The sequence below is a fragment of the Sciurus vulgaris genome (genome assembly GCF_902686455.1).
Source record: "Sciurus vulgaris genome assembly, chromosome: 6".
NCBI lineage: Eukaryota > Metazoa > Chordata > Mammalia > Rodentia > Sciuridae > Sciurus > Sciurus vulgaris.
This window is the reverse complement of record NC_136466.1, coordinates 16,306,513-16,323,311: the sequence shown is the minus strand read 5'-3', so window position 1 is coordinate 16,323,311 and position 16,799 is coordinate 16,306,513. Positions and strand designations below refer to the sequence as shown.

The following is a 16,799-nucleotide window of genomic DNA, read 5'->3' as shown; positions in this document are numbered from 1 at the left end:
TACCTTAAAGAGCGTGGAGGAAGAGAACTGAACATACATTTTAGTGAATAGATAGTTATGGGTTGCTTCTAAGAGGAAGTGAGAAGACAGATGAAGAGGAGAACAGAGATTTCACGTGCGAGAGTAGTGTGCTAGGCACTACTGCCTGTAGATGTTGAGAATGTGAATGCATCCCATTGTTGCAGGTAACAAGGAAACTGTACGAGGAGAGTTAAGAGACCCTAAATATGAGTTGAGGCCAAATCTAGCTGGTCTTGTAGGTCATGTTAAGGAGTCTGGGCTGTATCTTAGAGCAATGGGGAACCAGTCAGAGGATCATAGCTGAGGAATATCATGGGGGAAATTTCATTTCAAGATGAACTCAATTAAATCACGTTTAGTTCAGACTAATAGGAACAAACAAGTGGAAAGACTATGTTTGACCATTGGGAAAGACATAATGATTTGTTTACAGATTTACAGAAAAATTCTCCTCTAAAATACTCTATTTCTTATAAAAGGTCACACTTTAATAAGAGATTTGAAGTCTGGTTGGTTATAGTTATCTTGGAGAATGAATGAGAGAGCTGGGTAGGAAAACAGGAGGAAGGAAAGATGGGACTTTGGGAGTAGCATTGAGGTTTCAGTTGGAGTTGAAGGCCAGGCACTGTAGTTTGAACCTTGAATGTCCCCCAAAGGTCCATGGGTTAAAAACTTGTTCCCCAGGCTTTCTTCCTGTATCCTGGCTCATAAGATGGGAGTTTGTTCCCTCATAAACTCCCACCATGAGGAACTGGAGGCCCAAAACATGGGCCTTTTGACCTTGGAATGGAACCTTCAGAACTATGAGCCAAATAACATTTTTTTCCTTATAACTTAATTATCTCAGGTTATTTTGCTAAAGTAACACAAAGCTGAATAATACACTGACATTTGTAGTGATTCTAACATTTTCTGGTTTCTCCATTGATCCAGGCCATATGCTGTGGGCATACTGACAGTTAGACAAGCACTGGAAGCATTCTTGAAGAAGTAGGTTGAGAATATCCTAAGGGAGAGTGTGAGTGCTTAATATCAGTTCTAAGCTGGATGTGGAATAAGAAAGGTGTTAGATGGGGCTAACAGAGAGGTAAAGGGGTCAAATGCACCAAGATCTCAGTTCAGAGAACCATACAAATAACCACTTAGTTGGAGACAGAAAGCATAAAGGAGAGGAAGATACGGAGATAGAATTTCTGAATTTAACAATTTGTATTACCATGATATTCAGGGGAAAGAAAAAATTATTGTCTGATATGTATCAATTAAACTCTAAACTCTGTGAGGGCAAGGGAGAGTATAATATTCAATATTCAATATATATGTTGAGTCATTTGTCTCAGGGAAAGCACTTAACAAATTCAACCAGTTGTTATCTATGTCAGGACTCTGAATTACTCAGCATGTAGAAAAGTCAAAAATATGTGAGCTATTGTTTGCTCTTTAGAGGGTCATAATGGAATTTTTAAGTGGTTACCCAAGGACAGTAGCCCTGATGATTCTGTCTGCCCAGGTAACTTCTGTATAAGATATAGCACAATGCTGTGTGTACACAAAAGCGTCTGTGTGATAAGAAATATTTGTGCATTGCATAATACTTCCTTAAGTATTTTCTCATATATTGTGAGTTTCAGAGAAAACTCTGTAGTGGTATGTAAAATATCATTGCTATTATACAGATAAGGAAAATGAAATACATACTATTCAAGGGTCTTATCCAAATTCTCAGGATGAGATAATGGCTTCGTAAGGCAAACAAAGCAGACCTCTCAGCTTATAGTTCAACACTCTACCCACAAAAATGCCTTTTAGCATTGTAAAATAAGCATTTGCTTTTGCTAATTCCAAAGGAAATTTTTGTTTCATCATTCATGCTTCTCCTTATTAGCTAATTGAAAACTAATTTAAAACTAACATACTGTCCTTAAGCTGACTTTATAAAATGCTTTGGGGAAAAACTGATTAAATCTAATTGTCTGGGTCACTCCCTCTCTAGCAATAATAGACAAATTTATCAATATGGTAATTCATTGGTCAGAAACACTATGTGGAAGTAAGGTAAAGGCAATCTATAATTTGCTATTACGTTTCCTTCACCTCAAAAAGAAAAGGGGTTCTGTGCTCATGTAATGTGCCGGTAAAACGGTATAAACACAGATGGAAAAGCCTACAACAAAATGCTAGAAATTAGCTGGACTGAGTCACTGGTTCTTGAATTCCTAGCAAATGCAAACCATCATCTCATGTAATTATGTTGAACCCCATTTTATTCCCTAGCGATAAAGCAAATTATTGCATGACAGCCACCGCACAATACGATCTCAATTGTTGAATTGGGAAGGATTGAAATAAACTTTTACTGTCACTGCATTTGGACTGTAAGATGCTTGACAGCTATAACGGTGTTAGTAGTCAGGTTGTAGCCCACGGATCCATTGTTCACCAGATCATCCCATCTCTGATGATAACACAAACTGGAGTACACTGGACAGATCAGATTTATTGCAAGATTTATAATAACCAGAGTATAGTAACTATTGTATGGAAACAGAGACTGTATGAAGGACTTAAACAGACGTCAAAAATTTCATATTTCTTAAATGTGTAAATGTACCATACTCTGAATTTTACTAGACCCATTATCTTAACACATGATTGTGAAACTAGTGTATTTATTCTAATTCATCCATTAGAGGATTAAAGTAGATATTAGGAGACAAAAAATAATAAACACGATGTTTGGGGCCACTGATCAACTGATACCTTTCTTGGCTGTGGTGAGACAGGCAATAATGGAGTAATTTACCAGAATATAAATCTATATTCATCCAACAACAATAATATCTCTTGTGCATTTCTTTCTCAAACGCTAGTTAACAGTGAAGAACAAAACAACGTCCTGTGATGGATAGAAGTGAATACAGTCTGTGGTCACTGGACCTTTTAAGACCACCTGAGTGCTAAATCTTGGGAAACAAATAGTATCTCACTACCAAGAAGTTTTAACTTTTGGGAAACACCTTTTGTCTCAAAAGACCTAAGTTTGATCATTTTCTCCTGAAGATTTCAGTAGCAATTCATAAAACGAGGCCAAAACCAGAGAACATAAGCTGAGATAGTAATCATATTATCAGATGGCTTACATAAATTCAACAGTTTGTAATATGCTTCCACTGAATAGGAAAAGGCACACAAAGCACCCGTCTATGTTAATGACATGCTATTAAAGTTAATAGTCCTAGTACTTGTGTACGTGCTTTGCTCTTTGCTTGGTCAACTTCTCTATGGATGTTCTGCTCAGAAATTACCTCTAAGAAGTGTTTTCTGTTATCTAAGGTATTTTAGTTCCTTCCTGCTCTATGCCCAGAACTTAAATTGTATAAGGACCACTGTCAGGGTTTAGCTTAATCTAGTTCGGTCCCATAGCTACGCACAGCTATTCTGTCACTATACTTTCCTAAAATTTCATATAAATCCTATTACATGAAAATAAGAACTTCATTACATATAAGCAATACATAATGAATTCTATTAAGAGATGTTAAGTGGATTCATATAGCATCTATTTTTTTGTGCCAGTCTTCTTTCCCTTAATATTGTACACAAACATTCATTCATACTGATTCACATCCCAGGAGCTTGTTTTCTTTCATTGCTGGATCATTTTCAATTGCACGGATGCTTAACAGTATGCTAATCCATTCATTAGTTGATCAGCATTTATGTTACTTTCAGGTTGGGCCTATAACAAAGAGAATTGCTATGAATAGCCACATACAGATCTTTGGTCAGACCTATATTATCATATGTTAAGTATAGGATTAACTTTTTAAGAAACTTCTTACAAAGCGGTTTACCATTTTGCATCACTACTAATACCACATGAATTCCAGTTTTCTCCCTCCTCTCTGACCCTTAGTAATGTCAATAGTATTAATTTTAGCCATTCTTGTCAGTGTGTCAATTCCCAATGTGGAAAATCTTTTCATGCATGTGCATATCTTTTGTTTTCTCTGGAGGTACGACCTATTTTCCCCAAATTCTGAAGTGCATTGTCTTCTCACAATTATAATTTGAGAATGTTTCACATGGTCAGGATAGAAATTCATTATTAGATATATACATTCTGCATATATTTTCTTTCAGTATTTGTCTTGTTTTTGAATTTTGGTCTATGATCTATTCTTAATTTTTATTATGATGTACAATAAAAATTTGAGATTATTATTATTTTTTTTAATCCATGTGGATGTTAATTTGTTTCAGCACCATTTGTTGAAGAGACAGTCTTTTCTTTCATTCAATTAACTTGGAATATTTGTTGAAAATCTATATGTCTACTTAGGTCTACTTCTGGACTCTCTCTCCTGCTACATTGACGTACACATCTATCCATATGCCAATAACACACTGTCCTGATTGCCATGACTTTAGAAACAGACTTGAAGGCAGAGACTACATAACCTCCAACTTTCTGAATGTTTCCTTCCTAATATTAAGAAAATTGTGTTGGCTTTCTAGTTGTTTTGCATTCCTGTATAAGTTTTTTAAATAAGCTAATTCATTTCTACCAAGAGAAGGAAAAAAAGGCTCTTGGAGGTTTAATGAGGGTTTATTTGAATTTATTAATTTTGAGAGAATTTACTTCTTAATATCAAGACTTCTCATTAACATAACATACCTATTTAATTTAGACCTTTAAAATTTATTTGAACTATAATTTGTAATTTTCACTATATAAGGTTTAAGCAAATTTTGTTAAATGTAATCCTATTTCATATTTTACATTATTTTAAAAAATATTTTAAATTTCCTGTGCTTTCTGTTAGTATATGGAAACACAGTTAAATGTTGTTTATTGATCTTGTATTCCACAAATCACTTATGAATTCTAGTAGCATTCGTGTGTGTGTGTGTATTCCTTGAGAGTTTTCCATGTAGTTAATTTTGTTATCTGTCAGTAAAAATTACTTCTTACTTTGGAATCAATATGGTTTTTATTTGTGTCTTGTAACTTACTGCATTAGCTAGAATCTTCAAGTTGGTGTTAAAAAGAGATGATAGAAGATTCTTGCCTTGTTTTTGATCTTGGGGAAAAGCACTCAGTCTCTCACCAATAAGAATCATGTTAGCTTAACTATTTCACAGATGGCCTTTCTGTCTGGTTTGATGGAAGTATTTGCATAAATGGTATTGAATATCTTCAAATGGGTTTTGTACATCTACTTTGATAAACATTTTCATTTTGGTGGTTTATACTGAACAATTTTAGAATGCTAAATTACCATCACAAAACTCAATCATGATATATTCTTCTAATGTATTATTTGTTTTGATTTGTTAAAAATTTTCTAAGAATTTTTATAATACTTGTTCTTCATTTTTTCTGTAATTTGTCTTTCTCATTTTGGTATCAGGTTACTACAAATGTCATAAAATGAGTTAGAATGTGTTTCTTTCCTTTTTATGTAATAGAAGAGTTTATGTAGAAATAATATTATTCCTTAATTATTTTGTAGAAATCATTCTAAAAAATGTACCTAGCTTTACATTTTTCTTGTGGGAAAATTTGAATTTTATATTAATTATGAAAATTTTACCAAGGTTATTTGAGTACTTCTGATTTCTGTTAGCTGTATTATATCTTACTTCTACTTAATGTGGATTTAATTTAGTCTTATTTTTCTGGTTTAATAGGATAGAAACTTGTATCCTTAATTTTAATGCCTTTTTCTTTTTTGCTTTACCACACTTTTTAATTGGTACATTACAGTTGTACATAATGGTGGGATTCACTGTTACATATTCATACATGCACACAATATGACAATATAATTCAACCAATATCATTTCCCAGTATTTCCCCTTTCCCTCCTCTCCTCCTTTCCCCTTGTTCCTTTCCTCTTTCTATTGATCTCCCTTCCTGAACGCTTTTTCCTACTAAAGGAGATAATGCTATAAATTTCATGCTGTATTTTTATAGCACTTTTCAAATTTTGTATAACATGTTTGCATTTTAACTTAATACAAATATGTCTAATTCCTATGAGAGTCATTTTTTCCTTGACAAATTAACTATGGGTGTTTACAATAAAGTTTTTAATTTCCAAATATTTGAAGATTTTTCTGATGATCATTCTCCTCTTGATTTCCACCTAATTTCTATGAATTGTTTGATCCTACTAGTTTTATTGAGATTTTTCTTGTTATGGTCCATAAGATGGCCAGTCTTGATTAGTATACTCTGGAGCTTGGAAATAATGAATATCATCCTGTTGTATGGCAGAGTGTTCTGTAAAATCAATTACATCAAGATTATTGAGAGTTTTATTTGAGTTTTTTAATATACTTAGATTTTTTGTTAAGTAGTTTAATTAATTCCTGAGAGAGACATTTGAAGTTCCCAAATAGCTTTGAAGATTTTTTGTTTCTTATTTTCTATCAGTTTCAATTCATATGTATCCAACCCTTTTACTACATGAATTCATATTTAGAATTGCTATGTCTTATCGGTGTGCCACATACCTATAGTCCCAGCTGTCTAGGCAGCTGAGCCAAGATAATGGCAAATTAGAATTCGTCTTCAGCAACTTAATGTGATCCTGTCTCAAAATAAAAAATAAAAAGGGCAGTTGTAATAACTCAATAGCAGAGTACCACTCTACCAATCCACAATACAGAAGGAAAAAAAGATTCATATGTCTTTTTTTGCACTGATTCTTTATCATGATGACGTATTTCTCTTCTACCTTGATAATATTTCTTCAAAGTAAACTTGGTCTGATATTAATAAACTAGTCCTCCTTTTATCTTATTAATGTTTATATAGTATATCTTATCCAGATCTTTTACTTTTCTCTATACCTTTATATTCAAAGTGAGTTTCTTTTAGATAGCATATGGTCGGACCTTATTGTTTTACATAATCTTGTGCTCTCTCTGTCTAGTGATTTGTATGCTAAAACCATTTCCAATTAATATCTAAATATTGAATATTTAAATATTAAAATCTACCATATTAATATTCATTTTCTATTTCTTGTTAGATCTTTGTTTTTCCCCATTTTTTTCCTCTTTCAGATTAAGTAAAGTTGTATGCTTCCATTATATTTTCTCTATTAACTGTGGACCAGTGGGATTTTTTTTTAAGGTTTAACAGACTTACAATAAATATCTCTTATCATATTCTACATGCTAATACTATATCCCTTTGTATATAGCACATAAGTCTTATATCACTGTATTTACTTTTTGTTCTTGTTTTCATAAATGTTAGTCATGCATAGTTACACATTAACCATAGATAGACAAATGTAAACTTTTAATTCAGTACTTTTGAACATATCTGCTTAATTGGTTTTTTGCATTATTTAGTTTCATAGAAGAAAGTGCTAAGAATATAACAACTACTATAATTTCTCATTCCTACCTAGATATCTAATCAGAGTCTTGAAACATTAAACATATCTATCAATCCATCCAAGTCACTAGTGTACTAATACTTCACCTTAAGGAATTAATTATATGACTGTGGCAGAATGACAGAGAAGTAAATAGCCACTTTCTAGTTAATGAGGTGAATTTTTTATATAGAAATTAGTGGTTTTGTGCCTTACTAGGTATATATTTGAGAGAAGAATTGACACCCAGGGAAAGCTTCTTGGAGAAGGGAATACTGCACCTAAATTTTTAAGGATGCATAATAAATAAAGAAGATCAAGGGCAATTTTAAGATGCACAGTTGTTGTACATGATACTTGTTCATTGGTATCAGATAGGACATTATAGAAATGTAAATTTAAACAATAATGAGGTGTAATTATTCTACTAGGAGAAAAACTGACAACACTAACTGCTGACAAGGGTGTGGAACATCAGGGACTCCTTTTAATTGCCAGTGGAAAATTAAAATGACAGTCACTTTGGAAGATATTTGATAGCTTCCTATAGATCTAAACATAGCTGTACCATGTGATCCAGCAATTGTATTTCTATGCAATTTTTCAACAAATTTGAACTTTATGTCCACACAAAATCATAAATGGAAATGTTTGTTATCACCAAAAAATGAAAGGTGAGTAGGTAAAAATTCTGGTGTATAGATAATGGAGTACCATTCAGCAATACAAATATACTGAAATATCAATATATGCAACATGAGGACTCCTAAGTAAAGATTTTTTTAAAAAAGAAAGTAGTCTCTCAAAATCTATAAAGTACTCAATTCTATTTATATGAAACTATGGAAGTGGCAAAATTATAGAGAAAGCTGACAGATTAGTGGTCACAAAATGATAAGGCTTCAGAGGCTTTCCTAAAGACTTTGTGTTGGTTCTGGTGGAGGGAATTAGGTGGTGTAACATACGTAAAAAATAATATTTACATACATAAAATGTGAACATTCATGAATTGACAATTACTGAACTCAGTTCATAAAAATATAGCATTTGATATACTAATCTTTTCCATCTGTACCCATTTGAAAATCTTTAATAAAAATGTAAAATTAATCCACAAGTGAAAAAAAGCAAAATAAGCAAACTTGTTTTGCTGAATGAATTTTTAATACCAAGCAATGATTATTAATCATTAATTAAAAGTAGAAGAATGTATCATAGAACAAAATAAAAAAGCTCAGAAATACACTCATGCTTGTATGAATACTTGTCAATGAAGATTATATACAGAAAAATTGTAGGTAAATTGTTAACATAACTGTGAAAGTCCAAAGAGTGAATTGTTAGATGATAGAATATTTTCAAGACTGCAAAGTTGGGGAAGTTCTTAAGCAAGAACACAAGAAAATAATAACAAAGGAAAAGATGTGTAAATTCCCCCCAACACACACACATACACACACACACACACACACACACACCACTACTGGGGATGGAACCCAGGCAGGGCCTTCAACATACTAGAAAAAAACACATAAACAAAGTACTCTGTAAGAATTTCTATTGATGGAGACACCTACTTAAAAGCATGAAAGTTAATATAAAACACATTTAACTGATAGCTCATAATAAAGAAATTCTGGAAATTAGTAAAATAAAGACAACCCAATTTTTTAGAATTTGAAGATATTTAACAACTCTTGACAAATATAGAAATTAAATAGCTAATAAACATATGAAAGATGCTTGACTTTATTTATCTATGAAGGGACAATAATATCTCAGTGTAATGCTACCGCATGCCAACAAGATTGGTTACAAATAAGAAAAAAAAATTGGTAATCTCAAGTGTTATGAGCATGTGCAACAACAGAAGCAGTCATGGTTGACTTAGAGTAGAGGGGTGCTTTGGAAAACAACTTCATGTTATTGTTTGTACTATCCAAGCCTGATTAATAACCCAAATATTGATCAACAAACTGTATAAATTAACATTTATCAAAAACATGAAACAGTCACAGGAATAAAAGAACCAACAGAAATGAAAGTTACCTACAATACTATTGATTAAATCTCAAAAACGAGAATTAAATGTTTGAATATCAACATATTTTAACATTAAAAACCAGAAAAAAGTTAAGGCCCATTGTTTAAGGAAGCATAATTTTATAGACTCCTTTCCAAAAGACAAGGCTATAAGAAGCATTAAATCAAGATACTGAACACGTATAGAGGGAAAAGCAGTCAAAGAACATTGAAATTCCAGGCTATGGGGGAGATTCGGTTTCTTAACTTAGATGATGTTTACAGGGAGGTGTTCATGTTTACAACGGTTATTTAGTTTTACTTTCATATTTTGCACTTTCATATTCTGAGTGCTTTATTTCATAACTGTGAAGTGGAAAAAATAAGAATGCAAAAAATGATCTGGAGACAGAGTTTAAGAAGGTGTGTTGAAGTGGGGAGTGAAGAACAGGGATGGTCACTGGAGGAGGAAATGGGGTCAGGAGAGGAGAGCGTCGAGGATATGAGCAATTATATTGTGTTTTGTATTGAATTTGCTCAGCAGTATATTTGCCTTTACAAATATGTCATGGGGCGGGGGAGGGCAACGGGTGTACTTTTTACACCCTCTACAAGGCTGCATAAATATGGAAATGACATGGCACGCTGAAGCTGGTGTTGACATCGTGTTCTAACTTAATGTTATAGATGGGTATGGTATTTTGATATAAATTGTCATTACTAGCTTGCTCTTTTTACATTTCTGCTCCATAATATTGATCATCTAGAATTCGGTTGTGCGAAATCACTAATGTACATATGTATGTGCACACACACACATATATACACACATATGTAATTTGTTCTATAATTGTAGCATGCTGTGTCACTTAACAGCTGAGTAGATGGAAGGAGGCACATGGAACTTATTTCCATGGCAGGAAATGTAAACCCTTGCAAACTAACGGACCCTTCCTCCACTCCTGGCAAAAAGGAAATGAGAATTCTACATGAACCATTTTCATGTCTGTTGACAAGACGACCTCGTAAAATGTTTCAAAATGAGGAGGAAATAAATGATTCACATAAGAAAGAAAAATTTCTAAAATGGGAATATGAGGCTTCCTTGTTTATTCTGAAATTCTTGCTTAGGATGGAGTACCTGCTGCATTTTTTCTTTGTTCTTTCATTCTGCTGTAGCAGCTCCTCCCCTATGAACGTTGCAAGGGCTTGTAGTTCTCTTTTTGCCTGTCTCAGTGTGATCTCCCCATTGTCTTGAACATTCTTCCTTTAAATAGTCAAAATTACCTCCTTTATCCGTGTCAGCACCTACTCTTCTCTTTCATTACCCTGACTTCATAGGCATTCAATTTCTTAGGGATTCTTAATATATATTAGGTACTATTTAAATGTTGCACACTTTCTGGCATCTCCTCCCTATTTTTATAAGCCAAACTAAATACGTGTCCGTGTTTGGAATCGGTCTATGACACTCGTGTTAACTTCTGTTTTCATAATATTAATTCCCATAGAGAACTCTTGACGGAATGCTTGGAGAAATCCCACATTCTACTTTCCTACTCCAGTATGTCCGAACACTGTTTCCTTTCATTGCTTGTAAGGGCTCAATGGCATTAAAAATGACACTTTTTTTTTTTTTTTGCAGTCTTTTCTTTTTCAATCAACTTGATTATAATGATCACATAGGTCAGAAAATCTGTATCAAAGTAGCAAACCTATTTTAATCTCGATCACATGGACAATTGTGAGTTCATCAAATGCACAGCAGTTGACATTTCTTTAAAGGAACTGTAAATGTATGAATGAAGGGATTAGTCACAAAGACACAGAAAATGAGTCGACCTCCACAAAGAATGTTTCAAACACACCATCATAAATGCTTGATTACACTTTGACAGGTGTATATTATTAGCCAGTTATAAACAGAGCTAAACTTGATAGGATAGAGAGAATTAGTGCAACCCAGAAGTGATGAATTGTTATGAAATCAACAGGTCTTTTTACAAAAAGAGTACCAAGTCTGGCAATGGTTAACAGTGTTACCTAAAGATCAGAAGAGCAAAGAGGTTTCTTAATTCCTTTCTTTATATTAACATTTCTTATTGTCACAAAAGATCGCCAAGCAAATGCAAGGGTAATAGAAGGATTTTCGAGTTTTCTCCCTCTCCCTTTCTTTTGATTCTCTAGTGAGCTGACTAGTAAAATCTAAGCATTAAAAACAAATTCCAATGGGGATAAATTGATCCACTTCTGACTGTGACTAAAGTCACTTTCACCACTTCAGCAGATTAAATGACTGTTTATTGAATTTAGGGTCACTTCACAGAAGCTGTTTGACCTCAGGTCTTCCCTATCAGCCTCTCTAGCTGGCTGACAGAAATACAAAGAAAATCAAAGTGATTTTGTGCAATTGGGTGATATTTGGGGGGAGGTAGCTGTTTTTACCTGATATACCTAGTGGGAAACCAAGTACACAATTTTTACAAGTGTAGGTTTTAGACTCAGAGGGCTGGTTTTTAATCCAGGCCAATCATATGCAACACCTAGGACCCACAGCAGTGGCATAATTAATCAACTATTTCCTCATCTCTTAAATTTGACCTTTCTCAGTCCAAAGATTATTAACAGGATCACCTCAAGTGTTACACTGTGAAGCTTCCAATCAATGCCCAGCCCAACAGGAATAACCATTCTCTATTTTCTTTATTTCTTTTTTAAATTTCCTATTGTCATTTTTTAAATACAAATACATATTCCTTCTGTTTCTGGGTTTTACAGTCTCCCTTTCAGTAATAAACATGTGTCATGCTTCCTATAGTCAATGTTTTGATCATAGAGAAACACAGATGATCAGCTGGCAACCTTCAGTCTAAATGTTGATCTCCTCACCTTGTCCAGAAAGATGAGAATCAATTCCCATCTGCTGCTGGTTCTCTATGGTAGCACAAGTATTGCTGTTTGGTATGTAAAAATCATTGTCACAAATCCAAATATTTCCCTTCTATAGATTTGGCTCTACTTCTAATTATATCTATGCTCAAAAGGAAGAAGTTCTTTTTTCCTTAAGACTTTCTCATGATTTTATTGGCAATTATTCCCCATTATGCAATGAGCTTGATCAGCTTCCTGTGATCCAATCCAGTAATTATGGTCACAGATCAATGCATTAGAAAATTTCCTTGCAAGGAACAGCCGGAGAGTTGCTTACAATGGCATTATCTACAGGCTCAATTTAGTGTGGGTGGGATACTTTCCCATATGCATTGAATGTGAAAATATGCAGCCATTGATGTAGCCACTACTCTAAGGCTCAAACCAAGATACCACTCAGTACATTTATTGCATCCTACTTAATGTCGGTACATCTTCATATGCAAAATGGAACTACAAATTCCCAAGTGATTTTCATCTACTTCCCTTCTTCCCATGTCTATTGAGCTGGAAACGGAAACCATTCCAATAATAATCAGTTGCATAAAAGCACAGAGAATATCTCTCAGCTACAAATCAAAGTTATCACCCTCTCCTTCCTATGTCGTTTGACCCAGGCAAATGTAAGTAGGGGATGCTTTGCCAATTCTTCTTCATTTTAAGTCCTTTTCTTTGGGATGGATTTTACTATTTGCCCTTTTTTCCCATTTAAATCTCTCGGGATGGGTATCTTACAAAGAAAATTGCTCTGTGCCTGCTAGAAATAAATAGTTTTAATTTTACCTCTTAATCTTCATTTTAACTTTCATCTTGAATTTCCCATTTTCAAGTATCTGACTAAATTGATTTGATGCTTAATGCTTGCCAAATAAATAATGAGGCTCTGAATGAGTCCATATGTAATAAGGCAAGGATTTCATTACTCCTAACATCGCTATAATCAGGCAATGATTAAATTATATCTAACATTCTTAATACCAATGTGAAAATATGCTAAAGACCCAGAACAATTTAAGCCTTCCCACCATGTTTTGTATCTAGCATTTCTCTTTCCAGCAGTTTATCACAATGTTGCAGGAATTGGCCTGTAAGGGTTTATGCTAATGATAATGGAAGGAACTCATCCACAGGTGTCCCCCTTTATCTCAGCTACATCTTTAAAGTCATTTGAGTTCCATGGTAACAGCCCTAAGGACCACCAGCAGGAATGCTGATTAACACTTACTAGGGGGAAAAAAAAAAGAGTTAAATAATTAAACAATTAGCAAATTGTAGAAACTTAGACAGATGTTCAACTCATGGTTATTTTGCAGGGACCAAGTGAAGTGGGGGAATACAGGGCTCTAAACTGAAGAAGTGTCTGCCTCCTCTTCCTCATTTGGGACACCCAGGCTTGTCTTCTAATCAAGAACACTCAAATCTGTCTCTGGCATAAGTGGAATTCCCTCCAGTTTGCAGAAGCCAGGATATATCCATTGCATGCAAGGGACATTCTTAACTCAGGTATCTGAGTTATGGTTGTACTACATTTGGAATCTCACAGTAGCACCACCCAAAAACGATTTGCAGCTTTAATGCATGCTTGCAGGATGGCGATATTGATGAGAAATCTGTATTAGAGCACCGTGGATCATCATTAAAAGGCATTTAAAATTGGCTTGTAAAATATGGCTTCTGCTGCACTCTATGCACTCTCCTGGAAAGATAAAGTAGTGTATTAAAATGATGACATGGATGTTAATAAATATGAAGTCATAGCTACTCTATTAGATCAGAATGTGACAAAAAGGATGCCTGATTTTACTCTTGAGGTGAGAGGTTCTGTTTTTATTGTTGAATTCACTGGAGGCATTTTATGATGGTCCCAGGCCAAAATACAACTTTTCTGGCCACTAAGCTAGTCAAGTCTCCAACTTTAGCTTCAAAGGACAAAATGTTCTGTTATTGTTTGTGCTGCTTGTAAATTCTATTTATGAATTTATTATAGGTTATAAGATTGTAGGATCTGGACATCAAGTAATTTCATGCTGTCTGAATTCTTAATGTGAGGACTTTGGGAACAACAAACAATCCTGGGGTTTTCAGTGCAAAAACAGGGCCAATGTGGGAGTGTTACCGCCATTTACTGGTCACGAGTTCTGCTCCTTCTAATGTTGAAGTCTGAACACTAGAGAAGCACGCCAAGGCAAGTATATTAAGCAGGTTTTATTTAAAGGTAATAATACAGACTTCTCCCTGCAGGAAGAAGGGGGCCATGGCTGATGTTCTAAAGTCCCAAGAAGTGAGAGCACCCTACATCTTTTATAGGTTAAGGTCTCTTCTATTCTCCAGTTCTCTCCCCCTTATCTTTCCTTCCTGCCTATGTGACTAGGCCTGGTTTTGCATAAAGTGAAAAGCCATGGGCAGGGGGAGGGCCAAGGTGATTCAGGCAGGTAAGGGCCCAGGGGGCATTAATTAGCAGTTCCTTGCTTGCAGTCCTTGATAAAGGCAGGTAAATTTGGTAATCAATGGGCTCCTGAGATCCTTGACATTCCGTTCTCCCAGGGGAAGTCTCCAACTCCCAGAGGCAGATGGCTTCAAGGCCTCATTTCCTCGATTTGACCCGACCCCCTATTTCTACACTAACTGCCTGTCCCCTGTAAGGAATCCGGCCTCCCCATCACCTGTCAATCTGCGCTCAGCCCGCCTCTCCCGTTACAGGAATTTCCAGCCTCCCCACCACCTGTCAATCTGCGTTCCGCCCACCTCTTCCATTCAGGAATTTCTGGCCTCCCCATCACCTGTCAGTCTGCGTTCTTCCCGCCTCTTACCTTACAGGAATTTCTGGCTTATGCTGCCGTAATCTTCCTGCCTCCCACGTTATGTTCTAACATGTCATTGGTCCATCAGTCAGTCTGTAAGAATTCTCCTCCGAGATTGGTTCCTCCCAGCCTGCGAAATTCCAATATCTGAGAGAAACCATGCGCCATGTTCTCTTTTCTTCTTTCCTTTTCCCTCCAGCGGATGTGAATCAACCGCATAAAATAAAGTCCCTTGTGTGAGACCTCGTGTCTGCTGAGCAATTTTCTGGGAGCTATCGACGAGCCACAACTGCCCCTAACTTCCCCAATTCTGGCTTCAGGAGGAGTGGATTGATGAAACCCTGGTGTTGTGTTGGGGGGATAGATTCTCATCACAGCTACTGTAAATAAAGGCAATTTAATGATTAACTTAGATTTTAGCACACAGCATTTATCTTAGACAATCTTAATTACACATTACAGCAAATTAACAACTGTATGAAGGGAAGCTGCTACGCATGGAAGAACATGGCCTGTGTATATACTCATGTGTGTGTATGTACCCAGGACCCATACGTGCTAGGCAAGTGTTCTGTCACTGAACTGCATACTCAGTCCCACAGTTAGGTTAAGAAATTAGCAGTGTCTTGCTAATGTGAGTTAAAGTGCCTGTGATTTTTCAGATCAGTTTCTGAATTTACTCCTGTTCTCTTCCCATGGTTTACAGTATACAGTTTTCTCATTTGCAGTTTTTAACTTCCTCCAGAGTTATGTTTTTGAAATGATATCAATTAGTACATGTTGTTGATTCTTATTGAAGTGTTGAGTTTTTTCTAGGTGAAATGGCATTTTTAATATATAGAAGAGACTAGAAGGAGAGTCCATCTCAACATCCTCTCCAATGATGTGGCTTCAAAAACAGCAGAGACTGAATCCAGGTCATCTGAGAGACTGGCCCTGTCATTTCATGTAACACTTAATATGGAACCCCTGTCGCTGGCTCTTTGCAGTTCCAAAATCCATGGATATTTGTCACCGCCTGCAGCAACAACTTGCACGGGTCTTATGGGTGGTGGAGTGGAAACTGAGGCACTTCTATCTTTCTCTTTAGTGCACTGCTTTCTTGTTTGTTTATAGAGGATAGAGGAAATGAGGCTTACTTGCTTTGAGAGGAGAGAGAGAGAGACTTTGCTTATCAGAGAGAAAGAGATTTTGCTTAAGAGAGATTTTGAAAGAAGGACAGGCTTTTCTTAGAGCTTAGAGGAAGAGAGACTTGCTACGCCTCACTTAAGTTCTGCTGCTTCCCACTGGTGCGTCCTGCATCCTGTGAACTAAGGGTACATCTACCTAAGGTGCCCTAGTGATGCGTCTCAGTTCTCCGCTCTGCGATCTGCCTTCCGCCGCTGCCTGCTAGCTGCTGTGCCGCTTTTCCCTACTAGCTGCCGTCGCGCGTTTCCTAGCTGCTTTCGTGTTTGAGTCTTCTTTTACTGCTTTTCTACTAATGGCTGCTGGCCGTCCCTACTAGCTGCTGTGTTCTTTCTTCTGGCTGCTGCTGCCGCGTGTTTTTCCCTCTGGCTGCTGCCGCGCGTCTAGCTGCTTTTTTGCTAATGGCTGCTGTGTGTCTCACTCCGCCTATGCGTATATCACC

The 16,799-nt window shown here is 35.7% G+C and overlaps 1 long non-coding RNA gene across 1 annotated transcript; it reads left to right on the top strand.

The window, feature by feature from the left end:
• The first annotated feature begins 986 nt into the window (after positions 1-986).
• On the top strand, positions 987-14,475 carry LOC306664841. Its single transcript, XR_013764811.1, has 3 exons — positions 987-1,011; positions 13,685-13,874; positions 14,359-14,475. It is a non-coding gene; the product is annotated as an uncharacterized lncRNA (long non-coding RNA).
• The last annotated feature ends 2,324 nt before the right edge of the window (positions 14,476-16,799 follow it).